This window comes from Scyliorhinus torazame, chromosome 30 (genome assembly GCF_047496885.1).
Source record: "Scyliorhinus torazame isolate Kashiwa2021f chromosome 30, sScyTor2.1, whole genome shotgun sequence".
NCBI lineage: Eukaryota > Metazoa > Chordata > Chondrichthyes > Carcharhiniformes > Scyliorhinidae > Scyliorhinus > Scyliorhinus torazame.
The window spans coordinates 21496984-21514721 of record NC_092736.1 but is presented as its reverse complement, the minus strand read 5'-3'; the positions used below and the strand labels follow the sequence as shown (position 1 = coordinate 21514721).

The 17738-nt window shown below is 51.7% G+C and overlaps 1 long non-coding RNA gene across 2 annotated transcripts; it reads left to right on the top strand.

Annotated features, from left to right (window-relative positions):
* The first annotated feature begins 7337 nt into the window (after positions 1 to 7337).
* LOC140404281 (uncharacterized) lies at positions 7338 to 17113 on the top strand. 2 transcript variants are annotated; one of them, XR_011938483.1, is made up of 2 exons: positions 7338 to 8023; positions 16327 to 17113. It is a non-coding gene; the product is annotated as an uncharacterized lncRNA (long non-coding RNA). The 2 variants fall into 2 exon arrangements; XR_011938484.1 differs by lacking the exon at positions 7338 to 8023 and adding an exon at positions 12804 to 12847.
* Positions 17114 to 17738: the final 625 nt, after the last annotated feature.

The following is a 17738-nucleotide window of genomic DNA, read 5'->3' as shown; positions in this document are numbered from 1 at the left end:
AGGTTCAGACTTGGAGATAGGTTTAACACATTTATTGAACAGTTAACAATTCTCCGACTTGGGTTCGACTGTCCTGCTAATCTTGCTATTGTAACTCAGTCTAACTAACCAGTCTGCTCTAATCCATGCGGTGGGTGTGATGCTTCCCTGATCTGCCCCTGTCTCTCTGAGTGTCGCCTATGGAAAGAGAAAGAGCATGTGTGCCCTGTCCTTTTATATGGGTAGCCCCCTTGTGGTGGTGTCACCTATGGGTGTCTTGACTGCCCATTGGTCGTGTCCTATCTTACTGACCTATTGGTTGAATGTCTGTGTGTCATGGTGCTCCCTCTAGTGTTCATTTAGTCCCAGTGTAATTACATTAACCCCTTGTGTATTTACAGTGCCCTAGTGTACCTACATTAACCCATTGTGTATTTACAGTGATGCATATCACCACACATTTGGTTACATTTGAAAAAATGAAAATGAAAATTTTTACATGGGGTTGGGTCTCGCGTATAAAACTACAAGTGAGGCCGAGCTGATAGATTTTCTTAATCAAGCAAACCGATCGTCAGGAATGCACGATCCTGAAACACAATGGCATGATGGAGACAATCAGTGCATCTGAATGGGTCGCCTTTACCCTCACGATCTGAAGAAATGTACATTGAACTTCCCAAATTGAATTAATCTCATGTGTTTCGTGGGCGCTCATTGGCTTCTATTGAAGATAGCTGATTCTGAGTTAAGGAAATCTATAATCCACCCAACAATCCACCCAAGTCATTACAAACCTGACACTGTTGCAGTTCCGATGGATCAAGTGGAGTCATGTGCAATATTTTTTATGCTTCTATAATTCCAGATTGCCCTTGATCAGGGTCTACAACTCATGAATAGTCTTTCTTGCTGCTGTCTGTTTCATAACAACTGGGCCCTTCGAGAGGTAACATTATCTACATTGAAACAAGAGTAGGGTCATTCTGTTCCTAGAACCTACCCCAGCGCCCAATCAAATCAAAGTGGCCTCAATTCCATATACCTGTCCTTTCTCCAAATCTCAGAGAACGTCACCCAACAAAAGGTTTGGTCTTGAAAATTTCAGTTCCACCCCAGCACAGGCAGCCTCTCGGCACAGAGAATTAATCATTTCCCGTGCATTTTGTGTGAAAAAACAGCGCTAAACAGGGAATGACGACTCTATCAAATCCATTGATTATTTCAAGGATGACAATTGGGTCATCCCTTGATCTTCAAAACTCTAACTCTTAAGCCCGAGCATCATCCGACAGGACAGATTCCAGGACCGATTCGATCCTCCTAGGCATGAGCAGAGCTGAACGCATTACTCCCAGCAGAGTCTGATCAAAGAGTCTAGGATTTTCCAATCCTTCCCTCAGGTCCTGCCGAAGGCAACCCCGCCATCCCCAGCCCCCACCCCGCCACCCCCAGCTCCACCCCGCCAGCCCCAGCCCCCACCCCGCCATCCCCAGCCCCCACCCCGCCACCCCCAGCTCCACCCCACCATCCCCAGCCCCCACCCCGCCACCCCCAGCCCCCACCCCGCCACCCCCAGCTCCAGCCCACCATCCCCAGCCCCCACCCCGCCACCCCCAGCCCCCACCCCGCCACCCCCAGCCCCCACCCCGCCACCCCCAGCCCCCACCCCGCCACCCCCAACCCTCACTCTGCCACCCCCAGCCCCCAACCTGCCACCCCAAACCCGCCACCCCCAGCCCCACCCCGCCACCCCCAGCCACCACACGCCACCCACCAGCCCCCACCCTGCACAGCCCCCACCCTGCCACCCCAGCCCCACCCGCCACCTCAGCCCCCACCCCGCCAACCCAGGCCCCCACCCCGCCAACCCAGCCCCCACCCCGCCACCCCAGCCCCCACCCCGCCACCCCCAGCCCCCACCCCGCCACCCCCAACTCCACCCCGCCACCCCCCAGCCCCCACCCCGCCATCCCCAGCCCCCACCCCGCCACCCCCAGCTCCACCCCACCATCCCCAGCCCCCACCCCGCCACCCCCAGCCCCCACCCCGCCACCCCCAGCCCCCACCCCGCCACCCCCAGCCCCCACCCCGCCATCCCCAGCCCCCACCCCGCCACCCCCAACCCTCACTCTGCCACCCACAGCCCCCAACCTGCCACCCCCAACCCGCCACCCCCAGCCCCCACCCTGCCACCTCCAGCCCCCACCACGCCACCCACAGCCCCCACCCTGCCACCCCAGCCCCCACCCCGCCACCCCCAGCCCCCACCCCGCCAACCCAGCCCCCACCCCGCCACCCCAGCCCCCACCCCGCCACCCCCAGCCCCCACCCCGCCACCCCCAACTCCACCCCGCCACCCCAGCCCCCACCTCCAGCCCCCGCCCCGCCACTCCCTTCCTCAATCCCGACCCGCCACCCTCAACCCTTACCCCCTCCCACTGTTACCCTCAATCCCTACCGCCACGCCAACCTCCAGCCGCCACCCTCAATCCCAACCCGCCACCCCCAACCCTTACCCCCCCCCCCCCCCCCCCCCCCCTCGCCACACCCCATGGCGGATTCTCTAATGGCGTGGCTGGCAAGCAACGCCAATGACCATTGACTTTGGTGCGGCAGGACGATCCCGGCAGCAGCTGCCTCCATCGTCGGAAAACCCTCCGGGAAGGGGGCTGGGCAAATCCCGGCCCAACAATCTGTACAACTGAAACATATCCCTTCAGGCCTGTGCTACCTTGAGATAAAGATCAACATTCCGTGAATCTTAAGTATAAATATAGAACATTCTGGAAGTACTCAGCAGGTCTGACAGCATCTGTGAAGAGAGAGAAACAGTCGGCGGAATTATCCGGGGTTCTTTGGCGCCGCCGGCAGCGCTCCCCGCCTGCAGGTTTCCCGGCGACGTGGAGTGGCTCCATTGATGGCGTCGAGAGCTGAGTCAAAAGTCCATTGACATCCAGCGGAATGGGAAGATCCCAGCGGTGAGCGGGTCTGGAAAATCGTGGCCATTGAGTCTTTCCCACTTTCCCTATTTTTATTTTGGATTTCCAGCATCTTTTATACGTTGCCTTCAGTCCTGTTAGATCCTCTGACCCTGTTCAGTCACTTCTACTGATTTGAATACACGGACGCCCAAATCCTTCCTTCCTCTGGTCCTACACCAATTAGAAAATATTTAAAATTTCTTGGCAACAAACAATAACACCTGCTACAATTGTGCCCACCAACTTAATCTGTTTATGCCCCTAGAAGAAAATAAGCAATAAGGGCCATTCGGCCCCTCAACCCTGCTTGGTGTGCCTCCTAGCTTTGTGGCTCCATTCCTCTGTTCAAGTGTTGAAGATTAATGGTTAGAAACCAAAGTCACATTAAAGATTGCTGGGGAAGGGGCGGCAGGGTGGAGCGGTGCTTAGCACTGCTGCCTCGCGGCACCGAGGACCCGGGTTCGATCCCGGCCCCGGGTCACTGCCCGTGTGGAGTTTGCACATTCTCCCCGTGTCTGCGTCGATCTCACCCCCACAACCCAAAGATGTGCAGGGTAGGTGGATTGGCCACGCTAAATTGCTCCTTAATTGGGAAAAAAAATTAAATAACAAGATTGCAGGGAAACACCTCCTCCCACCAAATACAAGCACCGCCCCCCCCCCCTTTCTCCTGTAGCTCTAGCTTGGGGTGTGGTTGGTTGCACAGTGGTTGTGTGACCAGAATAGCAATATAGAGAACTCAACTGGTGATATGAATTCAAAGGCGAATTTAAATAGTTCAATTATTTCAATAAATATATATATATTTTTAAAAGCTTATATTAATAAATGTGACAATGAAACTATGGAAAGTCTATAACAGCCCTTCATTTAAGTTTCGACCTTACTAAAATGGAGATGGATTGGAACTACTGTTATGCCGTAGGATTATTTTTTAAATATTCATTCGCAAAATAGAGGCATCATTGGCTCAGCCAGCATTTATTGGCCATAGGGAGATGCTGGCATTGAAGCCACCTTCTTGGGTGAAGCTGAGTGACTTGCTGGACCATTTCAGAGGGCAGTTAAGAGTCGACCGCTCTGCTGTGTAGTCACATGTAGGCCAGGCCAGGCAAGGACAGCAGATTTCCCAGTGGATCATAGAATTTACAGTGCAGAAGGAGGCCATTCGGCCCATCGAGTCTGCACCAGCCTCCACCCTATCCCCGTAACCGTGTAACCCCACCTAACCTTTATTTTTTTGGACGTTGAGGGCAATTGAGCCTGGCCAATCCACCGAACCTGCGCATTTTGGACTGAGGGAGGAAACCGGAGCACCCGGAGGAAACCCACGCAGACACGGGGAGAACGTGCAGACTCCGCACAGACAGTGACCCAAGCCGGGTTTCGAACCTGGGACCCTGGAGTTGTGAAGCAACAGTGCTAACCACTGTGCTACCGTGCTGCCCAGAATGGAGAGGCAATCTGATGAAATTTCACGGGCCTGAAACGTTTAGCTCTGTTTCTCTCTAACCGCACTCCCCTCACCCTTCACGATTATTTTGCCCACCTCTATCAAATCTCCTCTCAGCCTTCTCTTTTGTAAGGAAAACAGTCCGAGCTTCTCCAATCTTCAGAACAAAGGTTCCTCTTCCCTGGAGTCATTCCCATGAGCGTCTTCTGCACCCTCTCTCTCTCTAATGCCTTCACATCCTTCCTGAAGCACGGCACCCAAAACTGGACACAATACTGCAGCCGAGGCCACGCTAATGACTGCTACAAACTCCACATTGCTTCCCTGCTCCTGTACTGTAAGTTCCTATTACCAAAGCCCAGAATACTACATGCTTTAATAACTGCTCTCTCAACCTGTCCTGCCAGCAGCAATAATCTGTACAAATATGCATCGGGAATCACTGATCCTGCGCCCCCTTCACATTCACAATCACATTCCCATTCGGTTCCCATTAACCATCTCCACCATTTGCAGTATTTTGCTTTTGTGGTCATCTTGGCCACCATTGTTAATGCTCACTTTTTAATTCCACATTTCTTGAACTGATTGAATTCAAGTTCCCAGTCCCTGCCCTGGGATTTGAACTTGCACGCTCCCGATTGCAGAGAATCCATAGAATCCCTCCAGTGCAAGAGGAGGCCATTCGGCCCATCGAGTCTGCACCGACCCACTGAAAGAGCGCCCTACTACCCAGGCCCACCCCCCCCGCCCCCGCCCTATTCCCCCAAACCCTCGTCACCCCACCCAACCGGCACATCCTTGGGCTGTGGGAGGAAACCGGAGCACGCGGACACGGGAGGAAGTGCAAACTCCCCGCAGACAGTCAGCCGAGGCCTAATTCTTAGGCCAAAGCCACTTGGATCACTAGTTCAGCAGGAGTTCTGCTATTCCACCACAGCATGGTGCCCTGGCGCATTCTTAATCTCGATTGTGCTGCCAAGGACCAGACAGAGAAGATCAAAGGCACAGATGTAGCAGAGGATGTGAGGGGGGGTGGTGAATGATCTCAGGCTGGGCCTTGTTGTGTTCTGCTTCTTCACGTAGCATAAGCTGCTTCCTTGATGTACACTCTGACACAGGGGGGTTCAGACTTGGAGATAGGTTTAACACATTTCTTGAACAGTTAACAATTGTCCCACTTGAGTTCGTCTCTCCTGCTAATCTTACTATAGTAACTCAGTCTAACTAACCAGTCTGCTCTAATCCATGCGGTGGGTGTGATGCTTCTGATCTGCCCCTGTCTCTCTGAGTGTCGCCTATGGAAAGAGGAAGAGCATGTGTGCCCTGTCCTTTTATATGGGTAGCCCCCTTGTGGCAGTGTCACCTCTGGGTGTGTCTTGACTGCCCATTGGTCGTGTCCTATCTTACTGACCTATTGGTTGAATGTCTGTGTGTCATGATGTCTCTGGTGCTCCCTCTAGTGTTCATTTAGTTCTTTGTGTATTTGCATTAACCCCTTGTGTATTTACAGTGATGCAAATCACCCCAGGCCTCATTTGCAGTGATGCAGATGGCTGTCTGAGCCCGACTCCCTGCCACTATCTGGGGCCTGACATGGAGCGTTGCCTGAGAGACCTGATGGTGTGAAAGAGAGCGAGAGGAAGCCACGTTCTCTAATTAATCTATCTCATGGCTAAATTAGATGGAAATATGTTTTTGCGTATCCAAGCACTCACTCCAAAGTACACTTGGTAATGGCCAGAGGAGGCCCAGTCAGAGGCCTTGCAGTTTGAAAGCAGCAGGAGGTTGCCATGCCAACTATGCGAGGCAGACAGCGCCTCGAATTACGGGGACACCCACTCGCTCGCTGGCATCGTCACATTCGAAATTTTAAAAATGACTTTTTGCAGCCAGTGGCCACTGGGTCGGTGTTGGTGACGGGAAGTCTCTCTCCAGGACTTTAGGGCGCTCTGGAGCGCTGGAGTCCTATCCATCAACCAGGAGGCTGCCTTCAGGCCTTGCCTGGAGGAATCAAAGATATTTAGCGATAATGCGGGAAAATGGCGTTGAGGTCGAAGGTCAGCCTCGATTTAGTTAAATGGCGGAGCAGGCTCAAGGGGCCGAATGGCTTACACCTGGTCCAATGTCTGTGACTGGAAAATTCTTCAGTCAGCCCGAAGTGGGGCATTAATTTTTAAAACATTTTTTTCGAGTATCCAATTATTTAGTCTTTCCAATTAAGGGGCAATTTAGCGTGGCCAATCCACCTGCCCTGCACATCATTGGGTTGTGGGGGCGAAACCCACGCTGGCACGGGAAGAATGTGCAAACTCCACACGGACAGTGACCCGGGATCGAACCCGGGTCCTCGGTGCCGTGAGGCAGCAGTGCTAACCCACTGTGACGCCCTTCCGCCCAAGTGGGGCAGTAAGAAGTCTTGGGTTCCCCGTCGCACGGACCTCCCCCCCCCACCCCCCCACCCCCCTCCCCACCCCCCCACACACACATGCATCCCGCCTTTGGGAAAATGGGGCCGGGGGTGGGGTGGAGCTGGGGGAACGGGGAACCGGCGCGCTATCCGGGGAACTGTTTTGTAATGCCCGCCCCCAATCCTGGTGGGCGGAGGGGGTGGGTGCGCGTGGATAAGGAAAGATAACCCAAAATATGGAGCGGTGGGTCCTGTCCTGTCCTTGACATGAACAATCAGGAAGCATGGTATGCTCCTGGTATGTCACTGGTATGTGCTTGGTATGTCCCTGGTATGTCACTGATAAGTCCCTGGTATGCTCCTCGTAAGTCCCTGGTAAGTCCCTGGTATGGTTGGCACTCCGCAGACCCCCAGTACTGGGCCTGGAATGAGTGCTGCAGCCTTGACCCACCCTCCTCCTGTTTGCAGGAAGCAATATTAGCTGCGTCAGACGGGATGTATCAAGAGCTGTGGTAAACACACTTGACTGGCGTGGGCACGGTGCCAACCTTCAGAAATTGGAACTATCTTCAACCCAGTGGATTGAGTTTCGCTCTGTGGTGCTCGGCCAAACATTTCCTCCTGCAGTTCAGTCCGAGGGGAGGATAGAAGATATTAAAGTCGACGTGAGTTGGGTTCTGGCCCGTCCCTCCCTAACTTCATTGCTGTGTGCACTTGTTGAGAGAAAAATGCCTTATTTCAGCCTGAGTGCCCCATGTGATCTGAAGGTGACCTGGCTGGCTGACTATTTTCGTCTATTAACTTGCTGCACCTTCGTCACCAGGAAACAAGCAGCCGTCACATGACACGGGGGCTTCGAAACAGGTCGGGAACCTGTTCCTTTCAGCTCACCCATTACAATCCCTTTTGTTAAACTTTCAAGTGAATTCTATCCTTTATCACATCACTTATTGCTTCCGAGAGGTTACTGGAGGTGACGATGCAAGCGCACCTTTCTGGTGAAAGAACCACTTTTTTTGTTGTTGGTTAAATCCTCGAGTTCTTAAACCGGAACTGCAATTAACTGGGTTGTTACCGGGAAAGGAAGGATGCGCAGGCGCCTGGGGAGAAGGCCGCGGATTGGCACGAGGTGAATTGGTCGTCCAGAGGGCCAGCAGGAGACACGATGGGCTGAGGCGATCCCGTGACTCTTGGGAAGTAAGCGGAATTTTGTGGTTGTATGCTAGGACCCCCTCCTTCCCATCAATGGATAACAAGTGACTGCCCTCAAAGACTCGAAACAAAAGATGAACCCTCCTTACAAAAGAACAGGAGTACTGAAAGAGCCGGTGCAGAATCGATGGGCCGAATGGCCTCCTTCTGCACTGTAAAGTCTCAATTAAAAAAACTCTAAAAACTGTGTTCTACATGTGACTGCAGACAACACAGCAAAAATGGCCCAGCAAGCAACACATGTCAGAGTAACAGGGATAGACAATAAATGCTGGCCCAGCCAGCTACGCCCACACCCCATGAACAAATATTTTTTTTAATTGCCTGCCTAACCATGAACTTCAATTCTATATTAAACTCGTTGAATATAAACTTTAGCCGATGAGAAACTGAGGGATATTTTGGATCAGAATTTAGCTCACCTTTTCAAACCCTGCATTCTGTCCCTTTATTTTATATTTCAGTCAAAAATTCATCTGTCCATGGGCGGCACGGTGGCGCAGTGGTTAGCACTGCTGCCTCACGGTGCTCTGGTCCCAGGTTCGAGCCCCGGGTCACTGTCCGTGTGGAGTTTGCACATTGTTTGCGTGGGTTTCACCCCCTCAACCCAAAGATGCGCTGGGTAGATGGATTGCCCCTCAATTGGAAAAAAATAATTGGGTGCTCTAAAAAAAATTTAAATTCATCTGTCCACGTGTAAAATGAGAGGTGGCAAACTACAGTGCCTCCACTAGGAGGAAGAGTGTAATCGCAACAGGGGAAGTTTACATAGCCAGTTCTCATTATGAATGTGACAAACACACAGGTAAGATATTTAATGTATTGTGAAAAAAATATGTTATAATATATTTAATATATGACAAATGACGCATTGTTCTGCAATTCCACCTGCGGGAGAACATCAACTTGATGTCACTCCGCTCAACTCCTGATAGTGAGCCTGAACACAGATGCAATTTTGAGCAAAATCTAACACAGGAGAATTACCCTTCTTGACAGACAATCCTTAATGAGGTGCCATAAGGTTCAAAAATACATCTTGCCGAAGGACGGCTTTTAAAAGTCCGTCCTGGATGTTTATGCAAGAACCCATCGTAGTTTAATGCATATTGGTGTTGGAAGCTGAAAAAAGCACACACGGACATTTTAGGCAAAAAAGAGAAAGATTAATCATTAAATGCGTTGGGGGTTGATTATTATTTACACATTCCAATGTTTATTGCATGACTGCCTAACTTTAATGGAGAGCTGACTGGTACCGGGTCACCCCCTCCAACTCACAAACATTCCTGCTCACTGGAGCTGAAACACTGCTCACTGACTCTTAGCCTCCCTCTCCTGCAAGGCTGTCTAATTAAGATGCCTGACGAAATATTGCGAGGTTACTTTGCTCAAACTGTCAGGGTCCATCACGGTCAAGTGGGTCGAGTACGAGCCAGCTGTCTTCTGGAATTAGGAACATGTCTAATTTTGTTGCTATTATTTATGCATGTGTTTTATTCTGTGTCCCATGTGTGCATTAAGTGCTGTTTGCAACAAAACAAAAAGTGAATCCACATCTCAGCGCAGTAAGTGCTGGCGAAAGGGGAGGGGATGGGAGGGGAGTGGGGGGGAGAGGGGGGGGGGGGGACGAGGCCTTGTTCGTCAGCCTGATGGAGTGGAGCCATCTTGAGGCCAGATCCACTCTGCCGAATGATAGGCTCATCTTTTGAACCCTTTGAAGGTGATTCGTTGGACGCAAATGAATGTATTTGTATGGCGCCTTCCACCACCTCAAAACATACCGAAGCTTTACAGCCAATGAAATACTTCCAAAGTGTGCTGCCACTGTTGTAATGTCGGAAACATGGCTGCCAGCTTGCGCACAGCAAGCTCCCACAAACCGCAATGTGACCAGATAATCCCTATTGATTGAGGGGATGAATGTTGGCTGCGAAGGCAGGCAGAACCACACTGCTCTTTGCCAAAATCGTGCCACGGGATTTATTAGATCTGCCCGAGAGGGCAAACACTCAACGCCTTAACCGAACGATGGCGTCTGCGACAGTGCTGCACTCCCTTGGTGTCAAATCCTGTTTGGTAACATTCCCGCGGGGCGCTCTGAAACATTTGTACTTTGTTGAAGACGCTGGGCAGGATTTTCCAGCGATTTCCCGCAATTGTCACGAGAGTTCAGGTTAACCAATTAGTGCCATGTTGGGCTGCGCAACAATGTATATCTCCCTCCGCTCCAGCGGCGCCAGAGTGAGCAATGACACACCGCAACCACCTTGCGTCGGATGCCGGACCCATCTGCACCCACGCAGGAACCAATCACGGATTCTTTACCCCGAAAACAAAAGGAAACACGCAACGAAAATACATGAGTACCCCAGTTCTGAAAGGATGTTACATATATACCAGACAACGCAACATAACCCCCGTCTCAGGCTCACGACAGGAGCAAGGTCATTCTCACATTTATACAGAGAGGACCAGCGACAACATGTCTGGATTATGATCAGTTAACACCTCCCAAGAAAAACAAAAAGCACGGAGAGCTAGACCTACCAGGAGTGGATCACAGGATAACAAAGGGTTAGGACGCCCAAAATTGGTCCGTATTCCCCCTGGCGCTGCCCATTGCCCATTAATGAAGACGAGAATAAACTGCTCATTCAAAAAAGAAAGCATCCCGATCACTAGGGGCCAGCAGGACACCAACCCAAGTACAGGACCTGGCTCAACCTCTGGCCCGCGTGCACAGAAGAAGGAAAACCCAACCTCTCAGCACGTCCCTAAGAAGATGGGACATCCCAAGCTCCAAGGGGGTGGGGGGGAAACAGGATACCATCCACAACACCGGACCTGGGGCAGCACAAGTGGTTAGCACTGTGGCTTCACAGCACGAGGGTCCCAGGTTCGATTCCCGGCTGGGTCACTGTCTGTGCGGAGTCTGCACGTTCTCCCCGTGTCTGCGTGGGTTTCCTCCGGGTGCTCTGGTTTCCTCCCACAGTCCAAAGATGTGCAGGTTAGGTGGATTGGCCACGCTAAATTGCCCTTAGTGTCCAAAAAAGGTTAGGAGGGGTTATTGGGTTACGGGGATAGGGTGGAAGTGAGGGCTTAAGTGGATCGGTGCAGACTTGATGGGCCGAAAGGCCTCCTTCTGCACTGTATGTTCTATGTTCTAACCCAGCACATTCAGACACACAGGAATCAGTACCCCAGGGATCTCCAGCACACCCCAAAACCTACACCCCAGCCCCCCCACCCCTGCACCTCACCAGCCACACCCAAGACAGTGTTCCGCCCCCATTTACATCTAAAACAGATTACGCCAGCCTCAGCAGGGAAGACCAGATGCCCACCATCGTCAAGATACCCAACAATTGGGCGCCCTGGGCACCCCTTGTCTGGCCCCCACCTCCCGGACCCTTTGGGATAGACGACACACCGTGTAGCAGGATCTCAATGAATCAGAGGAGGGCCCTTACCAGGGAAAGTGCCCGATCGAATACAACGATTCTCTCCTACACCTCCACCATTCTCCCACGGCAAAGTCACAGTTCCACAAATGTGAGCCGCAAAGACCTGCTTCATGGAGCCGAGATCCTCACCTGGAGCAACATTCCCAATGGCGGCCATCATCCCAGTGCACATAGCACCACCAAGGCGAAGGCTCACTCACTTACCACTGCAAGCTGGGCCCCACCCCGGCCTACTCCAACCGCCACGGTCAAACGAGGATTTTCTACGAATCAACTCGTTTCCTCAATGCAAAACACCAATCGGGATCAAACAGGGACATAGTGCAAGACATATATCTAAAAAAAAAAGACAGATAATGAATGTGCACCAAGATAAAATAAAGGATCTAAAGATGGACAGAGCCAGACCTCACGAAAATGCAGCCGCTCCCGCACTCACATCACATGACCTCCCTATCGCGTTTTTAAAAATTAATTCATGGGACGTGGGTCACTAGTTGTTCCCCATCACCAATTGCCCTTGAGAAGGTGGTGGCAAGAGCAGCACGGTGGCGCAGTGGTTAGCACAGCTGCCTCATGGCGCTGAGGACCCGGGTTCGGTCCCGGCCCCGGGTCACTGTCCGCGTGGAGTTTGCACATTCTCCCCGTGTCTGCGTGGGTTTCACCCCCCCACCACCCAAAGATGCGCAGGGTAGGCGGATTGGCCACGCTAAATTGCCCCTTAATTGGAAACAAAAATAATTGGGTACTCTAAATTTAAAAGAAAGAAAAAAGAGAAGGTGGTGGTGAGCTGCCACCCACCCTGAACCGCTGCAGTCCATGTGAAGGTAAGTTCTGGACGACATCCAGCTCGAGCTGATAAGTGGCAAGTAACATTCGCGCCACCCAAGTGCCAGGCAATAGCCATCTCGGACAAGCGAGGATCTAAAGATCGCCCTTTGACATTCAATGGCATTGGCATCGCTGAATCCCTCATTGTAGGGGCTGGTTTAGCACAGTGAGCTAAACAGCTGGCTTGTAATGCAGAACAAGGCCAGCAGCGCGGGTTCAATTCCCGTACCAGCCTCCCCGAACAGGCGCCGGAATGTGGCGACTAGGAGCTTTTCACAGTAACTTCATTGAAGCCTACTTGTGACAATCAGAGCCCAGCATGGTACTGTTAGGTGGGAGTTCCAAAATTTTGTCTCAGCGACAGTGAAGGAACAGCAATGTATTCTGAAGTCAGGTTAATGAGTGACTTTGAGAAGCACTTCCAGGTGGTGGTGTTCCTATGCGTCTGTTGACCTTGTCCTTCTAGATGGTAGTGGTTGTGGGCTTGGAATGTGCTGCCTGAAGAGCGTGGGTGAGTTCCTACAGTACATCTTGTAAATGGTACACACGGCTGTCACTATGTATCGGTGGTGGAAGGAGTGAATGTTTGTGGATATGGTACCAATCAAATGGACCATTTTGTCCTGGATGATGTTGAGCTTCTTGGAGTGTTGTTGGAGCTGCACTCATCCAAGTAACTGGAGAATATTCCATCACACTCCTGACGTGTGCCTTGTAGATGGTGGCAGGCTTTGGGGGGTTAGGAGGTGAGTTACTCGCTGCAGGATTCCTAACCTCTGACCTGCTCTTGTAGCTACAGTATTTATGTGGCTAATGGTAGTTGTGATAGTGGGGGATTCAGCGACGCTACTGTCACTGAAAGTCAAGGGACAATGGATACATTCCCTCTTGTTGGAGATGGTCAATGCCTGACTTTTGTGTGGACCGAATGTTACTTGCCACTTGTCAGCCCAGGACAGGATATTGTCCAGGTCTTGCCTTGGGTATGCCCTGTGTCAATACCTGAGGAGTATGAATGGTGGTGGATATTGTGCAAAGATAAGTGAACATTCCCACTTAATAATAATCTTTTATTAGTGTTACAAGTAGGCTTACATTAACACTGCAATGAAATTACTGTAAATGTCCCCTAGTCGCCACACTCCGGCGCCTGTTCGGGTACACAGAGGGAGAATTCAGAGTATCCAATTCACCCAACAAGCACGTCTTTCGGGATTTGTGGGAGGAAACCTGAGAACACGGAGGAAACCCATGCAGACACAGCAGACTCCGCACAGACAGTGACCCAAGCCGGGAATCGAACCCAGGTCTCTGCCGCTGTATAGATTATAGAATTTACAGTGCAGAAGGAGGCCATTCGGCCCATCGAGTCTGCATCGTCCATTGGAAAGAGCACCCGACCCAAGCCCACACCTCCACCCTATCCCTGTAACCCAGTAACCCCACCCAATCTTTTTTGGAGACTAAGGGCAATTTATCATGGCCAATCCACCTAACCGGCACATCTTTGGACTGTGGGATGAAACCGGAACACCCGGAGGAAACCCGCGCAGACACGGGGAGAACGTGCAGCCTCCGCACAGACAGTAACCCAAGCTGGGAATCGAACCTGGGATCCTGGCGCTCTGAAGCAACAGTGCGAACCGCTATGCTACCCGTGCCGCCCTCTCAAAATCACGAGGCTCCGTGGATTGCACTCCAGAGATTCGGACGCCCAAGAAAACCGTCTCCCATTCCCACCACCGCTTCATGATCACATGACTCCGACTATGACTGCGTCTGCCTTGTGTGGGAGTGTGGGAAACAGATGTCTTCAAAATGCGGACCAGCGTCAAGCAAGGCGATGCGATAGCCCCCACACTATTTACAATCATCCTGTCATGTTGCTATTCACCTCACCAAGGGTCAACTGCCCTCTGGTGTCAGTATTAAATACTGCCACGATGGAAATCTCTTTAATCTCTCTGCAAATCTTTGTCGACCAACATAAAGGTCTTTCAACCACAAACGGTTCTTGCTTATCCGTGAGTGCGCTGGCAATATGGCCCTCACCAGTGTCATGCCAACTAGATCAAGTGTTACGTTTGAGCAGCTTATCAGCCATTCCCTCACCAGCACTGGTTTTCAGAGGGGGCCAGTGGGGGGGGGGGGGGGGGGGGGGGGGGGGGGCATCTGGGCACACGAGGTGACGTCTGACAATGGGAGCAAAGTGTGTGACCGGTTGCTATGCGACGTTGCCAAGCTTCGAGCAGCCCTGCTTTGCTTTATATCCAGGGTATGGCTATTCAGTAGACCTCTCCTGGGGAGGAGCGCTGTTGCTCAAGTCATTAATATCTGCACTGTGTTCCGTCAGGGGCAGGTCAAGGGGGCATTTGCCCCTCATTGCATGGCAAGATGTCAAAGTGAAGTTCTTATTCAGTATTGTGTTGTTGCCTGGGGTCTGGACTGCCCAACGCTCACCTCAGAAGCAAGGTGGCCTCGCAGAAAGAAAGGTTCACATTCCACTTTTAACCCCTGTGCCGGCTCCTCACAAAATGTTAACTCGTCAATTTAAATTTGCGACAAAAACACGATTAGATTTTGTCTTCTCTTGTTTTTGAATCGCTGAATGCAGAATCCATGTGATGACGCTAAACTTGGCCCAAATCCCAGGCTTTTGTGAAGGAAATGCGGTAACCTTTCTCCCACTAGAGACCAAGTGAAGTGTTGCAATGAAAACACATTACAAATTCATTCTGTTCCGAAAGTAACAACTCATTGCCCCAATTGTAACTGCCTGAAGGGCGAGGGAGCCAGGGTAGGGAGGTCACCATTCCGATCCCACTTCCTTCCTCGTTGCTGTATCCACCTTCACCTGCTCAGGTGAGCAGGATTTTGGTTTTCTTTATCCTTTCATGGGACGTTGGCATTTGTTGGCCAAATCTAATTGCCCATGGCCAGACCAGGTAAGATCATAGATCATAGATCATAGAATTTACAGTGCAGAAGGAGGCCATTCGGCCCATCGAGCCTGCACCGGCTCTTAGAAAGAGCACCCCACCCAAGGTCCACACCTCCACCCTATCCCCATAACCCAGTAACCCCACCCAACACTAAAGGCAATTTTGGACACACTATGGGAAATTTAGCATGGCCAATCCACCTAACCCGCACATCTTTGGACTGTGGGAAGAAACCGGAGCACCCGGAGGAAACCCACGCACACACGGGGAGGATGTGCAGACTCCGCACAGACAGTGACCCAAGCCGGGAATCGAACCTGGGACCCTGGAGCTGTGAAGCAATTGTGCTATCCACAATGCTATCGTGCTGCCCAAGGGTGGCTGGTTTCCTCCCCAAATGGGCCTCAGTGAACTAAATGATGGCTTTACGACAAACAATGACGGTTGCATGTTCATCATTACTAAGATTGACTTTTTTATACTCCAGTTGCTGTGATGGGATTTGATCCCAGGCACCCAGAGAATTAGCCGGCACCTCTGGATTAGTAGTCCAGTGGCATTGCCTCTATCCCACCGTCCCTTGACATCTGCAGGAAGGCGACGGAGCCCTGATATGTGAATCGGCTGCAATGACGGCACCAGGATCTCAGCTCACTCCGTGGTGGCACAGTGGTTAGCACCGTTGTCTCACAGCGCCAGGGACCCAGGTCCAGGTCCAGGCTTGGATGACCAACTGTGTGGAGTTTCTCCCCGTGTCTGCGTGGGTTTCCTCCGGGTGCTCCGGTTTCCTCCCACAGTCCAAAGACACGCAGGTTAGGTGGATTGGCCGTGCTAAAATGTCCTTAGTATCCAAAGGTTAGATGGGGTTACAGGGATAGAGCGAGGGGGTGGGCCGAGGGTAGGGTGCTGTTTCAGGGGGGCGGTGTACACTCGATGGGCCGAATGGCCTCCTTCTGTCGGGACTCTTTGAACTCTGAGGTATTAGTTACGCTCACGCTGTGCTCTGAAGAAGTCACTCGAAATGTTAACGCTCTTTCTCTCCCCATAGACGCTGCGAAGATCTGTGGGGTCTTTCCAGCATTCTCTGCTATTATTTCAGATTCAACAGGCACTTTGCGAAAGGTTTGTCATCCAGACATTGGCACTAATTACGGGGCAAAGCCACGTGTGGGATGAACAAGTTTTCCCCTTTTGCGATGCCGTGGAAACGCTGGGAGAAAACGTCTTTCGAATCTCGAAAGATTTGGGCAGAGCTAACCTCACAGCAACACTCTTGTCATTCTAGGCCCATTCAGTTTTAACCTCTATAATGGGAAGCTCAATCATTGCGGTTAGGAAGCAGGAGACAGAGGATATCAGGGGACTGTGAACGTCAACAACAGCTATCGTACAAAGCCTTTATCAGTGAAAGGCAGCCCGAGGCACTTCCCAACAACATTATCCAGCAGAAACCTGACACTGAACCACGCAAGGGGACAGGTGACCGAAAACCTGGGCAAAGACGGACACCGGTTACGTCTCCTTTCTAACCGTGAATGAACGGCGCCGGGAGCCCAAAATCCCCCAAGAGGCACAAATCGCGATTTAGGTCAGCAGGAAGCCTCAGAGTGGATGCCAGCACCCCACGATACCTACCGGGTTGGAGCGATCACCCTCCCCTTGAGTCTGGGTGAATATGAGCTCCCACGCTATAGGGGCGGGGAGCCCTAGGTCATCCATGGTTAAGTTCTGTATAAAGACGGCCAGGAATGGTACCGACGGTTCAGACCCGGCTGGGATTTGGTGCATATTGTAAACACTACTGTCTGTCAATAAACCAACTTTTCTTAAATCTACTCGATCCAAACTCATTTGTGGTCTCCTAAAGTCAGGAAGACCGTCGTAATAAATTTGAATGTAATTATCATGCCTCTACGCCTGGTAATTCCTCCCCTCCCCCCTCCCTTTAGATAATCCATCCATGTCAGCAGTGTCGGGGAGAATGGGGGGGTGGGGGGGGGGGGGCTGGGGCTGGGCGGGGGGGGGGCGGTGTGCTGTTCCATTTGAACTTTTCTCTACCTGGACGGCCTTCAAAAATGTTTTTGAAAAACAAAGTTGCCCGTGAGGCTGGCTGAGTCAGAGTCCGTCGTATCAGCATAACGTTGTGAGTCCCGCCTCTTCAACTTTTCTCGACTGAGCCTTTATTTCCAAGGGAATGGAGCACAAAAATAGGGAAATCTTGCTAAGACTAGTTAGATCACACTTGGAATACTGTGAGCAGTTTTGGTCCCCTTATCTGAGGAAAGATCTCCTGGCATTGGAGTCAGTCCAGGGAAGGTTCACTGGGTTGATCCCGGGTATGGGGGGGTTTTCTTATGAGGAGAGGTTGAGAAGGTTGGGCCTGTGCTCATTGGAGTTCAGACGAATGAGAGGCGGCCTTATTGAGACACATCAGATTCTCAGGCGGCTTGACAGGGTCGA